This window comes from Monodon monoceros, unplaced genomic scaffold (assembly GCF_005190385.1).
Source record: "Monodon monoceros isolate NGI ecotype Baffin Bay Population unplaced genomic scaffold, NGI_Narwhal_1 Super_Scaffold_10, whole genome shotgun sequence".
Taxonomy (NCBI): Eukaryota; Metazoa; Chordata; class Mammalia; order Artiodactyla; family Monodontidae; genus Monodon; species Monodon monoceros.
The window spans coordinates 53,642,747-53,661,787 of NW_021703766.1; the positions used below are offsets into that span (position 1 = coordinate 53,642,747).

The 19,041-nt window shown below is 41.9% G+C and overlaps 1 pseudogene; it reads right to left on the bottom strand.

Moving 5' to 3' along the window:
- Positions 1-8,083: 8,083 nt before the first annotated feature.
- On the bottom strand, positions 8,084-16,122 carry LOC114903508 (annotated as a pseudogene).
- Between the last annotated feature and the right edge of the window lie 2,919 nt (positions 16,123-19,041).

Here is a 19,041-nt window from a genome sequence, read left to right on the forward strand (position 1 = left end):
CTCAGTTGCTCCGCGGCATGTGGGATCTTCCTGGACCAGGTTGAACCTGTGTCCCCTGCATTGGCAGGCAGATTCCCAACCACTGCACCACCAGGGAAGTCCTGGCATTGTTTTTGTTTTGTTTTGGTTTTTGGCCCTGCTGCAAGGCATGTGGGATCTTAGTTCCTTGACTAGAGATTGAACCCGTGCCCCCTGCAGTGGAAGCACAGAGTGTTAACCACTGGACCACAGGGAAAGTCCCTGGTATGTTAATTTTTAAATTAATTAATTAATTAATTAATTTTTGGCTGCATTGGGTCTTTGTTGCTGCACGCGGGCTTTCTCTAGTTGCAGCGAGTGGGGGCTACTCTTTGTTGCGGTGTGCGGGCTTCTCATTGTGGTGACTTCTCGTTGCAGAGCACGAGCTCTAGCCATGTGGGCTTCAGTAGTTGTGGCACTTGGGCTTCAGTAGTTGTGGCTCACGGGCTCTAGAGTGCAGGCTCAGTAGTTGTGGCGCACAGGCTTTGTTGCTCCGCAGCATGTGGGATCTTCCCAGACCAGTGCTCGAACCTGTGTCCCCTGCATTGGCAGGCAGATTCTTAACCACTGTGCCACTGGGGAAAGGTCTCTTGTATTGTCTTTGACTGGCATTGGTAGTAGAGTAATTCTGGCCTCATAGAGTTTGAAACTGTTCCTTTTTCTTCATTTTGGGGGGGAATAGTTTAAGTAAATTTGTTCTTAATGGTTTTCAAATGTTGTCTTGAATTCTGAAGTGAATATATCTGGCTTTCCTTTGTTGAATTGTTTTTGATTAGTGATTCCATCTCCTTTCCAGTTACTTGTTTGTAGAGGTTTTAATTTCTTCATGGTTCTGTCTTGGTAGTTAATGTTTCTCTAGGAATTTATTCATTTCTTCTAGTTTATCCAATACTCAGGGATAGAATTTTCATAGTATTTTCTTCTAATTTTCTTGATTTCTGTTGAATCAGTTGAAATTATTTGTAATGTCCGCTCTTTCATTTCTGATTTTAGTAATTTGAGTCTTTGCTCTTTTTGTTAGTTATTCTAGATATGGGTTTGTCAGTTTTGTTATTCTCTTCAAATAACCAACTTGTGGTGGTGTGATTTTATGTAGTTTTTTCCCCCTATTTTATTGATCTCTAATCTAATTCTTTCTTCTGTGTTCTGCTAGTTTATGCATATTTTGTACTTGTAAGATCTTTTATTTTGTTTTGGATTTTTTTTGAAATTGGTTTTCATACACTTGATAAACCACAACCTTTTCTGTGTACTTTTAAAATTTTCTCTTTCCCTTACTTATCAAAATTTAATTAATATATACCATTGTATAAGTTTAAGGTGTATAGTGTGAACTTTTCTTGCAAAATAAGTACCTCGGTGGGGTCTTTACTACATTCACCTGTGACATAATTACAGTTTTTTATGTGTCTTGGGAACATGTAAGGTCTACTATCTTATTGACTTTGAAGCATATAGTATAGTGTTGATAACTGTATGTACCATGTTGTACATTAAATTTCTAGAACTTTCAACTTACAGCAGGAAATGTATTCCTTTGACTAATATCTCCCCATTCTACCAAGTCCCAGGATTTGATAACCAGTATTTTTGTCTTTGTTACTCTTTGGTTCTTTTTTTTTTTTTTTTTTTCTTTTTACACATAAGTTACAACATTCAGTACCATCTGTTCATTCTCTGTGAATTACTTTACGGAGCAGATAACCTCATTGTCCCTCTGTGTTGTTAAAAATAGCAGAATTTTTTTCTTCTTCCTGAGTAAATGATACTACATTCCATATATCTGCTAGATTTTTTTCGTTTGATATGTTCCCAATACTGTAATTTCTGCACTATATAATAACTTTGTTCTTTTTAAAATCGTTTGAAGAAGTTTTATCCTATTTGATTTTTTGTATCTGTATGTTTGTGTATGGGATAAATTTATCCATCTCCATTCGATGGCCTCTTCCAGCTTACCTTCAGGTTTCAGGTAACAACATTCTTACACATCTCCCGGAATATTATGTGTGTTCTTTGTGAATATTTGCATGGAAATGGGACTTATGGAGTATTTAGTTTGATACCTTACACAGCAAATAATGTAATAAGTGTAAACCTGCTTTGTTTGTACAACATCCTATTCTTTCCCCTTTAAAATCTCTTTTATTTCTGTACCACATCAATAGTATAATTCTCACAGTTAAAAAATGGAACAGTATAATGTTACTTGCTAAGCCAGTTCTTCTTTTCTTTTAAGAAAAAGTTCATTCACTCATATATGAAATGAAAAGCAGTGATACCCCATGTTTATTATTCCCTGTGTCCAGTCAGTCCCCTCATCAGTCCTGGTCTTTCTTTATATGGTCCCTTGATGCAGATAGAAACACTGTCCTTTTTAGTCTTTCTCAAAAATTTTACGTCATGGTTGTGAAGTTTCATAACTTGTTTGATAAAAGTCTTAATTTTGGTGTAATACCGTATATTCAACATGAAACATTTATTCATGCATTGTAATGAACAGTATGTCTATGGTGCTTTTTAATTTGTAGGTATCTGTCATATACATGTGATAAAGAAATTATAAGTAAAATCAAACACAGATATAGGAGAAGTATTCCAAACAATGGTGTTGGGAAGACATGGAAGCTGTGAAATCAAACATTTTTACCTGCAGGAGAATATGTATGATTTTGGGTGTCAGTGGAGAGATGATGAAAGAAATTGCAAAAATATGCCCTGCATCCCACAACAAAGATGTCATTAATGGAAGAAGTCAATATGTTGAAAGGGATGCAGGGAAGAAGCCTATTGGAAATAGGCTTGCGTTAAGCTTTCATGATGAACTGCATATTTTTAAAAGTGAACAGAAAATTGATGAGTTTAATCAAGCTGATAAGAGTATCAACAGTAGTGCCTCATTTTCACCATGTCAAGAAATTTTTCCTCCTGTCCCGACCACAATTTGTAATACACATGGGGGTGATTTTATGCATCCTTTAATATTGACACAAGACAGAAAGCCCAGAGGGAAAGACCTTACAAATGTAATGAGTTTGGGACAGCTTTTCATCGTGGGTCATACCTCAATAGACACCACATAACTCATAGAGAAGAGAAATTACATGAATGTGATTTATGTGGGAAGGACTTTAGTCGAAATTCAGGCCTTGTCATTCATAAGAATTCATACTAGAGAGAAACCTTACAAATGTAATGAGTGTGGGAAAACCTTTCATTGCAGCTCACACGTCAGGAGACATCAGTTAACTCATACAGGAGAGAAAGTACATGAATGTGATTTATGTGGGAAGGTCTGTAGTCGAAATTCAGGCCTTGTAATTCATCAAAGAATTCATGCTGTAGAGAAACCTTACAAATGTAACGAATGTGGCAAGGTCTTTAATCAGAAGGGAAAGCTTGCAGTTCATCATTCATACTGGAGAGAAACCTTAGAAATGTAATGCGTGTTGCAAAGTCTTTAGACATAAACAACATCTACGAATTCATCAGAGAACATGAAATGGATAGAAACCTTTCAAATACTGTTAGTGTGGCAAGGTCTTCAGTTACAATTCACACCTTACAAGTCACTGGAGAATACATTTTGTGAAGAAGGCTTTCATATTGAGTGTGGCGAAGCCTTTACTCAGGTCTCGACCCCCACTGAATGCTTTTTGCATTCATCCTAAATTACTGTGAGATATTTTATAATTAAAAGAAACCTTCCAAGTATAATGACTCTCTAAATGTGTCTCAACCCTAACTCTAACCTTATGACCCACCAGAGTATTCATACTGGAGAGAAAGTAATGTTACGAATTGGACAAACCTTTTTTCGGAGCTCACATCTCACCAGTCAATTTTCAGGCACTTCATAACGAGCATAACATTACAGAGGTTCTCCACCTTCAAACTTTTTTTTTTTTTTTTAAGCACTCCTTAAAATGTGCTCCCTGTTCTGGAATATGCAGTATATGAATATTTCTTCATGTCCTTTTTTGTGTCTAAATAAATGTCATGACATGCATCTTGATTTACATGATGGTAAAATAGGGGTATAGTAAGCATATACAAAATATTACAAAATTTTAAAATCATACAGTGTCTCTTTTGTCCTTTCTGCGCTCAGTGCAATAATTTTAAAGGACCAATGTTCATGAGTTTTCTCTTTAAAATGAACACTGCACAATGGGAACATTTTTGCTTGATAGATAAACTGTAAATTGCATATATTCCCCTTTAAAACATTTTTTTTTAAGTTTTTGCTAGTTTGTACTTGTGACCATTCAGTGGAGTAGGATGGAACCCCACCCAGAGTTTGGTTTGGTTAGTGAGACTGATATTAACATGTCTTGGATAATTCAGCTCGGTTATTGTTTACTAATTTAGATTCACTACATCCTGAATAGGTCCTCACTGTAGGATTACATGAAGACCTACCATCAGGTTGGTCTGCATAGGAAGAGTTTTAACATAATACTCAGCTCATCCATGTATGTGGATTGTCTAGATGCCCAATTCAATTGACAATTCAGGTGTAGTTCTCTTTCCCAGGTCACAGAAAACAGAAGACCCTTCATCACTTCCATAAAGAGTAGCTTCTGACTTACCAGCTTATTTCTGTGATAGGGGGATAAATTTTACATGCCTGAGTCCTCCAGTCTCAGACCCCAGGTCTTGTCCCTGAGTCTCTGGAGCTGAGTTTGGCCTCCTGCTAGAATGTGAATAGAAACAGAAAAGTTGATCTGTAGGGTGAGAGTATGATATGAAATAGCCCTTACTACTCTGGGTAAGTTTTGTATTTGTCGTGCTAGTTTCTAATACAGAGACAAGAACAGCTATTATTTCTTAAAACTGCGTAAATTAATTCAAATTGTAGAAAATGTTTCTGGATCTAACCACTGCCCCACTGCAAACACTTGGAGACCCAAGTTTCCAGGCCTGTGAATTGTTTGAGCCTCAGGATCCGGACATGCGAGCAACCTGCTATAAAAATGGCTTTTTATTGAAACCATTTTCATCTTAATAGGAAACATCTTAGTTTTCGAAGTGTTGGAATAACTCTCCCACACAATTTTAAGCTTTCACTTTAAAGCTGTTACAGATTGTCACTTCAAGTAAGCAGGTCAAGGTGCGGGGAAGCAGCTTCACCAGCCGCCCTCCGGAGCTCTTTGCTCCCACCTGGGCTCCTTCCTCACCCCGCCCCTTAACAGTACCACTGTCCGGGTACAGCCTGGTCCCTTCAGGCACACTTCCCTCCAGAAGCAGAAACATAGTACATGGGGAGGTCACTCTGCAGAGTATATGTTTCTTTACTGGTGGGACCCTGTGCTGTGCTGTCCCCCTTATTCAGTCCTCAGGGTGTTGGGAGTGACTGTAGACCTGGTATCCCAGCACCCGGCCCTCTGCCTGCCAAATCCTGAGATTGTCATTGCAAGTCATGTATCTTTTTATTTGGGTTTGAAATCGCACTGAGGCTGCTCTCTTCCCTTCGCTTTTCTGCCTTTGGTCCACAGACAGCCTTTTGTGACATTTTCCATCGTAAAACCCTTTACTACCAGTAATTGTGAATGGAACAATTAATCAAAAGAATGAAAATAGTATTTATATGTGTATGATTCACACTTAGCTGCTGCCATTACATTTTGCTATAGTTTAATTCTGAATTAATTAAAATGGGTATCCTGTTTTAATTAATAAAATTCAGTCAGTTTTCATAACCCTGGGTGAATCATGTTTCCTCAGCCAGCACAGTTTGGTTCCACCTCAGTGCTTTATAACAGAAGCGCCATTAGGCTCTTAGGGTTGAAAGAATCTGTAACAATTTCTTTCCGTGGTGGAATCAAACAACATACAGTTTAGGAATTATATATTCATAATTTGTACCTGACTTATTTTCTGTAAACTCTGCTCCAGAATATTTATGCAGCTATAATGAAAATACCATAGGAGTTCATTTAAGGCTCTGCCTTCTGTTGAAGTACAAAAATTGAACCAAGTAAATTGGGTTTCTTGAGTGCTTCACGAATTGCGGTGCATCCCATTTGAAACCGAGCAGGACCCTGAGGGCCTCCTGGACATGGAAGCCTTTCTGTGTCTCTTGCTTCCTGTTTGTAGGGAATAGGCTTCAGCCTCCATGATCTTCCCTGAGTTTCAAAGGGCAGGTGGAAACAGTTGCTATCAGGGTACAGAGACAAAGGAAGGGCAGTCAAATAATAGTGCATCCTTGGGATAGGATCCTCCTGCCTCAAGGGATACACATAACAATATCTTTGATCTTTTCTGCAGAACAAAATTTGATGAAGCATTCTTCATTCCGGAAACATCAGGAGATCACCTGAGGCCAGATTAAAGGAAGCAGGCCCGCACACACCCTGATACTTATCAACAACCCTGCCCTTGAACAAGTGCTGTAAAACTCCTCACCATATCCCCCTCCCCCGCCTCTGCTTGGGACATACAGTTTTTTGCTTTTTTTTTTTTTTGGACATACAGTTTTGAAGGGCACGAGCCTGCTGTGTCCCCCTTTGGTTGGCAAAGCAATAAAGTTATTCTTTTCTACTTCACTCAAAGCTCTGTCTCTGAGATTTGATTTGGGACCATTGTGCAGAGGCTGAGTTTTCGCCATCACATCTAGATGATAAAGTGGTGCTCAAAGCTGTACAAGCCAGAAAGCTTTTATAGATAGAAGCTAGGCAGCATAAGAATTTTATTGCGAAGACCCAGCAATTCCACTACTGGGCATATACCCAGAGAAAACCATAATTCAACAAGACACATGCACCCCAATGTTCATTGCAGCACTATTTACAATAGCCAGGTCCTGGAAGCAGCCTAAATGCCCATCGACAGACGAATGGATAAAGAAGATGTGGTACATATATACAATGGAGTATTAGCCATAAAAAGGAACGAAATTGGGTTATCTGTAGAGACGTGGATGGACCTAGAGACTGTCATACGGAGTGAAGTAAGTCAGAAAGAGAAAAATATCGTATATTAATGCATATATGTGGAATCTAGAAAAAGGGTACAGATGAACTGGTTTGCAAGACAGAAATAGAGACACAGCTGCAGAGAACAAACATATGGGCACCAAGGGGGAAAGGGGGTGGTGGTGGTGGGATGAATTGGGAGATTGGGATTGACATATATATACTAATATGTATAAAATGGGTAACTAATAACTTGCTGTATAAAAAATAAAATGAAGTTTAAAAAATAGATGCAAATGACAACATACTATGCACACTGTTTTATACTTAAATTTTTCATTAGTATATATCTTAGAGATAATTCCAGGGCATATAATTTAAAAAAATTTTTTATTGCTAAGAGAAGAAAAATTTTTTCGTCGAGGTGACATTTTTCTGGGGGAGGTAAGGCAAAGGTCTTATCCTTTTGTTTACCTCAGTGGTATCATTCATGAAATTCCAGAGTGGTTGGTTTAAGGTCACATTTCTGGGAGGGGTGTAACTGCAATAAAGTCTTGTTTTGCTGTCTTTGGGGCAAATGACCACTTTGGGACTGTTTTATTTTTTTCAACACTCCCTAAAACCTGTCCCCCATTCATGAATATGCAGTACATGGCATGCACCTTGATTTACATTATGGGAAAATAGGAATATAGTAAGCACATGCGAAATATTAGAAAAATTTAAAATCATACAATCTCTTATGCTTGAATCGCTCAGGGAAATAATTTGAAAATATCAATGTTCATGAGTTTTAAAAACGAACAATATACAAGAGGAACTTTTTCCTTTGAGAGATAAAGTAGAAATTTCATACATTCACTACCCAAACATTCTTTATTTTTGGTAATGTGCACTTGTAACCATTCACTGGAATAGGGTGGAACCCCATCCAAGGTTTTGTTTCGTCATTGAGGCTGATGCTAACATTAAAGTGTTATGCGAATATTTGTTACATACTTCAGCTGTCCAGGGGGACAGGGGAGACTTCCAAGGTGTTTTAAAATGGTTTGAGAGAACAGGGAATGGTGACTGGCTTGGTGTGTTAATGTGATTACCAGGTGAGGCTTGATGGAGGATACACTTGCGATTTGAACTTTCAGTTTGTATCACAGGATGGAGCCATCGGGCTTCTTTATCAGCTTGCCCACATAGGCTGGATAGGAAGAGGTTGTGATTATTCGGTGTCAGTAGTGAAACATCAAAAACTGCAGTCAGATTGTTCAATTAAATGCAATATTTACTCTTGAACCTCCTGGTTTCTTGGTTAGGACACACTATACGCTTCTTCATGCTAATAATGTTATTACATTTTTTTTTTCTCCTGCAGCATATTGTTCAATTGGGTTGTTGAAAGTGCTTGTAAAATACTATTTTTAAAAATTGGCTAAATACATTTACCCTGTTTAATAAAAATTAATGTGTGTGGGGCTTCCCTGGTGGCACAGTGGTTGAGAGTCCGCCTGCCGATGCAGGGAACGCGGGTTCGTGCCCCGGTCCAGGAAGATCCCACGTGCCGCGCAGCGGCCCGTGAGCCATGGCCGCTGAGCCTGCGCGTCCGGAGCCTGTGCTCCGCAACGGGAGAGGCCACAACGGTGAGAGGCCCGCGTACCGCAAAAAAAAAAAAAAAAAAAAAAAATTAATGTGTGGAACTGTTTATTGGATAATATAACTAGGCAATTTAGTAGAAGAGCAATTATCCAAGGGCTATTAAAATTTTCATTTCAAATAACGTTACTAAGCAATATGTTACATGGTTTATTTTCTACTGTAATAATTTTTTTTTTTCTAAAAATATTTATTTATTTGGTTGTGCCGAGTGTTAGCTGAGGCATGGAGGATCTTCGTTGCGGCATGCGGGATCTTTTAGCTGAGGCATGCGGGATCTTAGCTGCAGCATGTGGACTCTTAGTTGCAGCCTGCATGTGGGATCTAGTTCCCTGATCAGGGATCAAACCCGGGCCCCCTGCATTGGGAGTGCAGAGTCTGGCTGTCCACTGGACAGCCAGGGAAGTCCCTGTTTTTTGTTTTTGTTTTTTCTAACATCTTTATTGGAGTATAATTGCTTTACAATGGTGTGTTAGTTTCTGCTTTATAACAAAGTGAATCAGCTATACATATACATATATCCCCATATCTCTTCCCTCTTGCATCTCCCACCCTCCCTATCCCACCCCTCTAGGTGGTCACAAAGCACCGAGCTGATCTCCCTGTGCTATGCAGCTGCTTCCTACTAGCTATCGATTTTACATTTGGTAGTGTATGTATGTCCGTGCCACTCTCTCACTTTGTCCCAGCTTACCCTTCCCCTTGCCCCGTGTCCTCAAGTCCATTCTCTAGTAGGTCTGCGTCTTTATTCCCGTCCTGCCCCTAGGTTCTCCATAACCATTTTTTTTTTTTTTAGATTCCATATATATGTGTTAGCATATGGTATTTGTTTTTCTCTTTCTGACTTACTTCACTCTGTATGACAGACTCTAGGTCCAACCTCACTACAAATAATTCAATTTCGTTTCTTTTTATGCCTGAGTAACTGTTGTGTTTTTTTAAATACACTTTTTCCTTAGCATTATTTTTTCCTTCCAGACATTTTCCAAAAATGTATTGCTTTTTTGAAAACTAAATTTATTTATTTATTTTTGGCTGCGTTGGGTCTTTGTTGCTGTGCGCGGGCTTTCCCTAGTTGCGGTGAGCGGGGGGTGGGGGGGTACTCTTCGTTGCGGTGCGCGGGCTTCTCATTGCGGTGGCTTCTCTTGTTGCGGAGCACGGGCTCTAGGCTCGCGGGCTTCAGCAGTTGTGTGGTTCATGGGCTCTAGAGTGCAGGTTCAGTAGGTTTGGCACCTGGGCTTTGTTGCTCCGCTACATGTGGGATCTTCCCGGAGCAGGGATCAAACCTGTGACCCCTGCATTGGCAGGCGGATTCTTAACCACTGCGCCACCAGTTAATCTGCATCTTCCATTTTTACATCAAGGGACGTATAAATCAGTGACTTGTTTTCCGATTCTTGTGACATGAATACGTACATAACTCAGTGACTTATATAAAGTAGGTGCACTGTAAACATGATAAAAGAGCATTTCTCTAGGCGATCAATTTAATGAAAGAACTGCAATGGGGAGATGGTGAGATGAAATGTTTTAATTTGGGAATTGGTATGGTAAAGTGCTTGAAAATCAATATTGTGGAAATGAACAAGGATGCAGTGAACTGAATGAGATTATAAGGATGAATAAGATAGAAAGACCCCACAATTCCAAGTATAGTTTGTGACAGTGAGACAGTCTCCATTGCCAAAATGCCTGGAAGCCATTCTGCCACTTCTCGGTGGATGGTATTCACATTCAGGGCCAGTACATTTTGCAGAGAAAATAAGATTTGTGCTACGTATATATAGCATGACAACTGACACCCAATATCCTCCACTTAGAACTTAATCCTGAGCAAAAAGAAAATATTTTCTTTGGAAAAGCGATCTTCAGTCTGATTTATATTATATTTCGTCATTATCCCACTTCAGGTAAGAGTTATTGTTATTAAGGATTTATGCCTAATAACTTACTAAATTTTCATCTCTCAGAAAAGCACTGATATTTATTCTCATTTCACAAATGATTTTAGGACAAACACAGATTTAGACCCATTCATTTGCATCCCAGCAAGTGGCAGAATCGGTAATTGAATCCAGGTTGTCTGGTTTCAGTGACAAATTGCTTAATTATGTTGCTACACTAACAAGACATTATTTCTATCCTTCCATAACTCAACATCTGTACTTAATTTGTTAGTATCTGTTGACTCTTAAATGACTTAACTGCAAATATAATTGTGGTTATGATAATGTTCTATAACATCTATACAGGCATACCTCATTTTAGTGCCCTTTATTTTATTTTTTAAATTATTTTTTTATTTTTGGCTGCGTTGGGTCTTCTTTGCTGTGCATGGGCTTTCTCTAGTTGTGGCGAGCGTGGGCTACTCTTTGTTGCAGTGTAGCTTCTGATTGCGGTGGCTTCTCTTGTGGAGCATGGGCTCTAGGTGTGCAGCCTTCAGTAGTTGCAGCACGTGGGCTCAGTAGTTGCGTTACGCGGGCTCTAGAGCCTATGGGCTTCCTTAGCTGTAGCTCATGGGGTCTAGAGCGCAGGCTCAGTAGTCGTGGCACATAAGCTTAGTTGTTCTCCAGCATGTGGAATCTTCCCGGACCGGGGCACGAACCCGTGTCCTCTGCATCAGCAGGCGGACTCAACCACTGCGCCACCAGGGAAGCCCTCTTCTTCATCTTGATTAATCTGGAAGTAATGCAATTTGTAACTTTCTTTGGTGATAGCACCTACCTAACCTACGTAACCAATCTCGGAGATTAGTCTTCTTCAGATATTTTTTGGTGAGATATTTCAAATACCTTTTGGAAAAAGACACCTCAGAAGTTGCGGTAATCTTGCTTTTGCTTTTGATTGTTACAACGCCTCCACTAAGATTCCCAGCTTTTCCATTCAGTTTGATTCTCTCCTGAAGAACCTGCTCAAAATCGGCAGCATCCATGAGTCCATCTTGTACAGGATGGGTACAGTCAAGAGTAAACTTCAGGACCTGCTCCTTTTGGTTTTTTAATTGCCCCCCTTTGCCACAAGCTTTTTCAGGGGCTCCAAGGCGGCCGCGGAGGCTGGAAGGTCGGAATATCCGTTCTTTAGGGTTTCAGTATGAAATAACCATTCTACATAGCTAGAGTTCTTTTTGTAATGCACATTTTCATTTGTAATACAAAGAAAAATCCAGTTTTTATTTCCTTAAAGTGCTTATATTAATTGTAACTGCAGCAAATGTTCCAGGCTCCAATCACCGCCCCACAGCTACCACTTGGAGACCCAAATTTCCAGAGCTCTGAATTGCTTCAGCCTCACTAGCGGGACGTGCGAGAAATCTGTTGGCAAAAAAAAGCTTTGTATTTAATCTGTTTTTAACTTACGAGGAATCTTCTTAGTTTTTGCAAAACCGGCCCATACAATTGTACGCTTTTACCTTAAAAGTATTATGGACAGTTAACTAAACAGGTCAAGGTAGGGGAACCTCGGCCCCTGCGCCGCACTCCCGCGCTCTCTCCGTAGACCTGCCCTCTCCCCGCCCCGCCCCTCGCACGTAGCGCTCCGCCCAGGCCCCGCCCCGGAAGCCCCGCCTCTTCTCTCTGAGTGTCCGCGGTTTCCTACGGAAGCAGAACCAGTGAGTTCGAGGTGACTATCGTGCGGCTGACCGTAAGTTTTCTCTTTGTAGTGTATATGTGCCGCGCCGTCCCCCTTACTCCATCCTCGGGGTCTCGGAGTCACTATGGACGTAAAATCACAGCAGCCGGCCCTCCACGCCAAGTAAATCCAGACGTCGCGGTCACAGGACGGGTGTTTTTTCCTTTGGGTTTGAATTCGCTCCGAGGCTGGTCCCTGACCTTGGCTTTTTTACCTTGTCCACGTAGACACCGCCTTTCGCAACATTTCCCTGCTTCAAAGCTGTTAATGTCTCTCCCTCGCAGTGTAAAGTCCTCTTCCGCGAGGTGGATTCGCGCCCCCAGCCTGGCCCTCTCGGCCCCTGGAGGGCAGCGCCGGCCGCCGCGCTCCCGGAGAGGCCGCGTCTTCTCCCCGGCCCTAGGGTTCTGGAGAGCCCGCCCCTCTCCGGAGACCCCCTCCCTCCCTCCCAGCCCCTCTGTCCTCGCGTGTCCTCAGGCCGGTGCTTCTGCTCCGCAGGCCTCTCCTTCCTAGTCAGCTCTTCCTTTCACCCCGCGTAGGGAGAGGTGACCTGGGCCAGCCCTGTGACACCCAGTGTATGTCTGTCCCCAGGTTCCACCCCGCTGGAATATAGTCTCTTCCGGTAGGGTGGCATCTTATTCAGTCACCATCCCTCATCCTTGTAAATTCGTCGGCGAGGGGGATCAGGAGAAGCAGAGACCGAGCGACTGGGAGAGAAGCAGAAAAACTGAGAAGGAGGAAAGAATGAGAGAGAACCGATGGAATAGTAACATAGGCAGGGGCCTTGTATCACCGGTAGGAGGGAGGCACTTCACACAGGGAGTGGGCGGAGAGCGAAAGAGTTGCAACCATGCCCTTCAGAGAACCGTGGTGCTGGGAGAGAAAGAGAGGAAAACTAGTGACTAGAAGAGCAGGAGAGAGAAAGCAGGAAGGAGGCATAGCCACCTGGGGTGCCAGAGAGTGCAGACTAAGGCATTGTAGCAGTTACAGAAAGGATGTAATCTGGATATCAGAGAGGGAGCTGAGTTTGGGAAAAAGATGGAGACATACATGGATATTTAGGACAATCATAAAGGTTGGGGAGAAAGCAGCAAGAAGGGGAAGAAGTCGCAGGACAAGGGTGAGGGAGAACTAGGAGGGGAGAAACAGCAGGAGTGTAGAGGGGAACAAAAAGACAGGTGAAATAGGAGACAGCTAAACAGAGTGAAGTGGAAACACATAGTGGTGCAGGTAGAGCTGAGAAACTGGGTCCAGATGGGTGGTGAGTTGTTTGGATATGGATGATTATGTTGATTTGTAGCTTTAGAATCTAATGAATTAAAATTTATTTGCTTCAATTAGACAGATGAGGATGGGAAGTGCAAAAAGTGAAAGGTTTGTGTATTTTGTAAGTATTTGTAAGAGAAGATAACTTCCATTTGCAGTTCCTGTTCGGCCAAGGCACAGTGACTTGACTCAGACAGTTGTGGGTCACCCCCTTCCATTTTCCTGGCATGAGATAGAGGAGAGGAGAGAGACTAGTGGCACAAGAAATGACTAGCTTTGTCACCACATGGTGCCTCTTTAAAGGAACATTAAAAGTTTTGGTTTCTGTAATGAATTTTCTTTCTTTCTTTCTGGTTTCCTTACATTGAATTCTTTGTGTAGCTTGGAATAAATCTTAGTGCATTCAATTTCTACTTTCCTGTGGGTAATTATTAACTTCTGGAATAAGTTTGGTTCCCTTAGGTAGTCTGCTCATGTCATTCTTTTCTAAATAAGGTAAATCCTCAATTTTTGAAAGACTTCGACACCAGCATTTTTAGATTAAAAATAATTCACAAATTATTTCTTTTTATTGATTCAGGTTTCTATGAGGCCTGAGTGCTTTTCCTCTTCATCTTATATATTGGAAAACTTCTTTGATAACTAGTAAATAATTTTAGACTATTTTGATGAGTATTTGGTAAAGAGGTCATTGGTCTTTTACATTAACAGTCAAAACCTAATTTAACCAGTTAGTCTAATATTTGTTTTTTTTCTCTTTTATTTGGTGTGTTAAAATAGCTGTGAGGTGACAGGAAGATGTTTCACTCAGGTCCCTCTTTAGTGTTCTTTGCAAATGGTGAAGGATGAGTTGGATTGACTTGGAACCTTCCTCCAACAGAGCCATCTATTCATGATGAAGAAGTTTGCTCACAGTTTATTTTTCAGCTGACCCCTTACAATGTTTTCTTCACCAGTAGCTGTATTTTTGCAAATCTGCATGTTTAAATATTTTACTGAGATCTTCTGGAAAGAAGAATTGAATACTCAATTGAATTGATCAGACCTCGAAAGAGAAGTTTCCTTTGGTCAGGAACATGAAGGTTGGTCCCGGTGTTTTAAATTCGACAGGTGATGAGGACAAAGTCTGCCCACTGGCCCTTCAGGATCCCATTTCAGACTTTAGTTCCACCTGATTCTCTGGATTCAACCTGGGCTTTCTCAGACATGTCTCCCCTCTGGGCCTCCTCAGGGAGCCCACCTGTAATATGGAGATGAGCGTCTAGACTCAGAAACTGTGAGTCTGAGGAATATTGACTCCTGAAGTGTTTGGCCAAATTGTGTGTTTGTGTGTGGGAATTCTTTCTAGTGAGAGTGTCCTGTGTTATTTAGAATTTTTCACGGTTCCCAGTCATCCTAGAATGAAAAGCAAAAATGCTAGGGTTTTATTTGTCCTCAGGACAAAATCCAGTTTCCTTCCTGTAGCTACACAGACCTGTATCATCCTCAGGGCCCAGCCGGTGTCTCCAGCCTCATCCTGGGAGCTGACCCTGTTCTCATGGTTCACTCTGTCCTGGTCACATTACCTTTTCTCTCTCACACCAATACCTTTCATGTTTCAGATCTTAGTTGCTCCTCTTACCTTCTTCTTTTAAATCAGCGTGATTTTGGCCATACACCCTCCTTCAGGTCTTAGTTCAGAGATGGCTCCCCATCCACCCCCCCGACAATCTCTGTGACATTAACCAGATTTTATTGCCTCAATATCAGTCCCCCTCAACAGAAACGCACTTCTCCATTGATTGTTTTGAGTCTCTTGTCTTTAACCTCCACCGAAGGACACAGTGTTCATCTTTTTCCCAGGGTCACTGCAACGCCTCACTCGTGGGATGTTTTCAGGTGCTAGGAATTTCCATTGGGCTGAGTACTCCTCAGGGAATACGAAGGTAACAGGGTAGGTGATGAGGGTGGTTCCCATATTTGTTCTGGATATTTCAGCGCTTATTGATCTTTACCTTGTGTGCCTACCTAATTACTCCAGAGCAAAAAGATGTAGGGAGGCCTAAGAAGCCCTGTACAACTGGTTTCCTCCTGCAGTGTTGTCAGGTGTCCTCATGTTTATTCTGCTGCATTACTGCTCTACTGTAGCTACAGGTGTTCCAGGTGTGCACATCCAGGGACCAGTCGCCACCTTGACAGGTGCTCTGCCTTCCAGCAGTTCACCTGCTCAGAGTCAGCGGTAGTGATTTCACTGTGCTAAGGTGGGGGGCAGAAGGTCCAGAACCTAAGGGGATGTGAAGGAGAGCGCCCTAAATAGGGACTGTATTTTCCAATTCGATGTGAGTGGGGAGAACAGGAGACAAGAAACTTAGGGATGCTCTCTCTTTGTAACTGTCTCACTGAACTCAAATGCCTGTGTAACTGGACTCCGTAACGTCCCTAGTTGCTGGCAAGTATTCTCCGGAGGGCCAGCTTTTTGATCTTCATACTGAACGCCCAGTGTCCTTTGGGCAGGAGCTTCTGTGTTCTTGTTGCAAGATCTTTGCTGAGAGGTCTTTGTGCCCTTTATCACGTTGCCTCTTGTTCGCCTGGAGGAGAGATAGAGAAGTCGGGGAAGTGAAGCAGAGCCTGTATGGGTCTGCACGAGGGATATGGCCGCAGGTGTGGGCATCAAGTTGAGCCCAGTGAATGTGTGCACCTGTCCCTTGTGGGATCAAGGGATGTGGGGAAGTTGGCAAGGGATGTCTTAATTCTGTCTGGAGCATCATGACACGGGTTTATGGGTGGTTGTGGGTTTGAGGTGCCATAGGCTCCTAGCTCAGCTTCCCTGTAACATAGATGCTGAGACTGAGGCTTGCACGTATTGGTTACATTGGGTCACACCTTCATTCCTGAGGAGGAATGAAGACAGTGGATTTAGAAAGAGAGAACCATTTTCCCCCAGTATTGTTAGAGCTGTGGCCTGAGATATACCCATAGGGAGCTCTGGGTATAGGAGGATGGCTGCCATGGTACCGCAGGAATGGATCTAGAGGGTGCCCTATAGAATCCACTCAAAGCAGTGACTTGTGTTGGCTTTTTTGGGAGGGTAAGAATCGTCGTGTAAACCTCCAAGTAATACAGGGAAAGTCTCATCATTTTTTGCATTACCTTTGCTATTTTTTGAGCATTTTGGGCTGTGAGTGAAGAATATTTCAGATGTACTATGAAAGATACAAAAGAGAGCACTTCATTGGGCATGTTGGGGTCTCACTGAGGCATGTGTATCATTGGAGACATCTTTTTAATTGGTAGGTTTTGGAGACGACAGTGTTTGTGCTGGAATCATTGTAAATGAAAATATGGGGTTTTGGGTCCACTGATCCTTGGGTGTCTCCATATGTGTTTTTTCCTGATGCATGAGTTTTGAAGAGCTTGGTTTGTTATTTGGTATTTTATATGAGGATCATTAAGAGAGGGCCTGGAGACTGTGTTGGACCCCATAAGAGTTTGTTAGTTTATTTGTGTCCATATGGGAAATTATGAGTTCTATGTCAGATGGCAGAATATTTTGAGCAGGGAGCTTCTGCTAGGTATGTGTCTAGCACGGACCATAAAGTCCTGTCATGTTTGGAAAGATTGTTTCAAGAATCAAAGGGCCCCAACACCACAGTGATCTAAAGTCTAGAGGCTCATCCTTGGGAAGAAATAACTGTTAACTTTCTTGCTGCCAGGCTCATGCTTGTTTCTGTACTATCCTCTCTTTATCTGTCTCAACACACAGACACACACATACACACACACAGGCCCAATACAGAGAACAGAGCACACTTAATGCCCTGTTGGTGGGAATGTAAATGATACGGCTATTGTGGAAAACAGTATGGTGGTTTCTCAGTAAATTTAATGTAGAACAGACACAATCTGTCAAACCCATCTCTGGCTCGATATCCAAAGGAAATGAAATCAGTATATTGAGTGAAATGTCTGCCCCCAATGAGCATTAATGCATTATTCGCAACAGCCAAGTTGTAGAAAGAACCATAATGTTGACGAATGAATAACGAAGAGATTTTATATATAAATATATATATATATGTATGTATGTATATACACACACACAAAATTCAGCCATAAGAATGAAGGAGCCTATCATTTGTGACAAAATGAATGAACCTAGAATGAATATGCTCACTGAAATAAGCCTGACAGAAAAAGATAAATTCTGTGTGGAAACTAGAAATGTAAAACTCACAGAGCTCTAGAGTAGAAAGGTTGTTACCAGGGGCTGGGTGGTGGAGAAAATGGGGCGATGTTGCCCAAGGGTTAGAAACTGTCATTTGTAGAATGAGTAGGTTCTGGGGATCTGTGTGTACCATGCTGACTACGGTTGATCATAGTGTGTTACTATATACTGGAGAATTGTTGAGGGAGTAAAATTTTAGTGTTCTCACCACACAGGCACAAAATGGTAACTGTGAGGTAATGGAAGTGTAAATTACTTGATGCTGATAATTATTGTACATTGTGTACATCTGCCAAATAATCACGTTGTACAGCCTGTACACCATTTTTATTCATCAATTATACCTCAGTAGTGCTTGAAAAGAAAAAGAAAGCGTGAGGTGTGCTGGGCTCACCTCCTCTAGGCGGTGCTCAGCCCAGGCTTCACATTGATTTGAGTAAGGCATCTTCATATGTTTTATACCCCCTGACCAGAGATGCCTTTTAAAGGAGCTGGGATGGGGCCCAACATGAATAATACTTAAGGTTCCCCAGGATGTTCCAATCTGGATCCGTCATTGAACATCAGGACTCTGGGTCCCCCCGTTCCTGAGGGCTGAGATCTGGGCTGAGGGTGAGGGCTCTGCTCTGCGTGGGGATGGATCAGGGCTGGTCTGTGACCTGCAGGGGATCGTCGGGTCCAGCTGAGGTGCCCGCTGCTGCTCGGTATGTGAGGGCCTCACCCGGAGGGGAGCCTGAACTGAAGGAAAGGGTGGGAAAACTCACTGGTTGGTCTGTGCGTGGGAGTCACTGTCCTGAGCCCCTCCTGGGACAGTGGGCAACAGAGGACCGTCTGTTCCACATGCTGAGGGCTTCCCTGTGCGTGTGGTGGTGACTCAGGAAGGGGGTGTGTTGATTCTAAGCATTAAACAGCCTGTTTCCAACTTTGAAGATCGACCTCTAAAGCCTCACATGGTCTGAGGAAGAAGCCCATAAGAAGAGGAGGAAGAGGAAAGAGAAGGAGTAAGAAATGGCTCTTTCTCAGGTGAAGTCATGTTCTCAGTTGATTCTTCAGTGTATCCATCCTGAAATTCCCTTCTTTGGACATGCTAATCCTCTCTGACTCTGAGGTGTTGTTCCTGACACCTAATGCATTCATCCTTACCTAGTGCCTTCCCTCAGTACGTGTTTATAATTGTTATATCTTCTTGGAGAATTGACCCTTTTATGATTACGTAATGTCCTTTGTCTCTTATGTCAGTTTTTCTGTTTACTTTTGCTGTCTGTGGGATAGAATGTCTTTTTCCTTCCTTTTGCTGTTTGCCTTTCCTGTCCTTAGATTTGTCTTTCACTCTAGCTCTCTGTTTTCCTCCTGTTACTTTCTTTA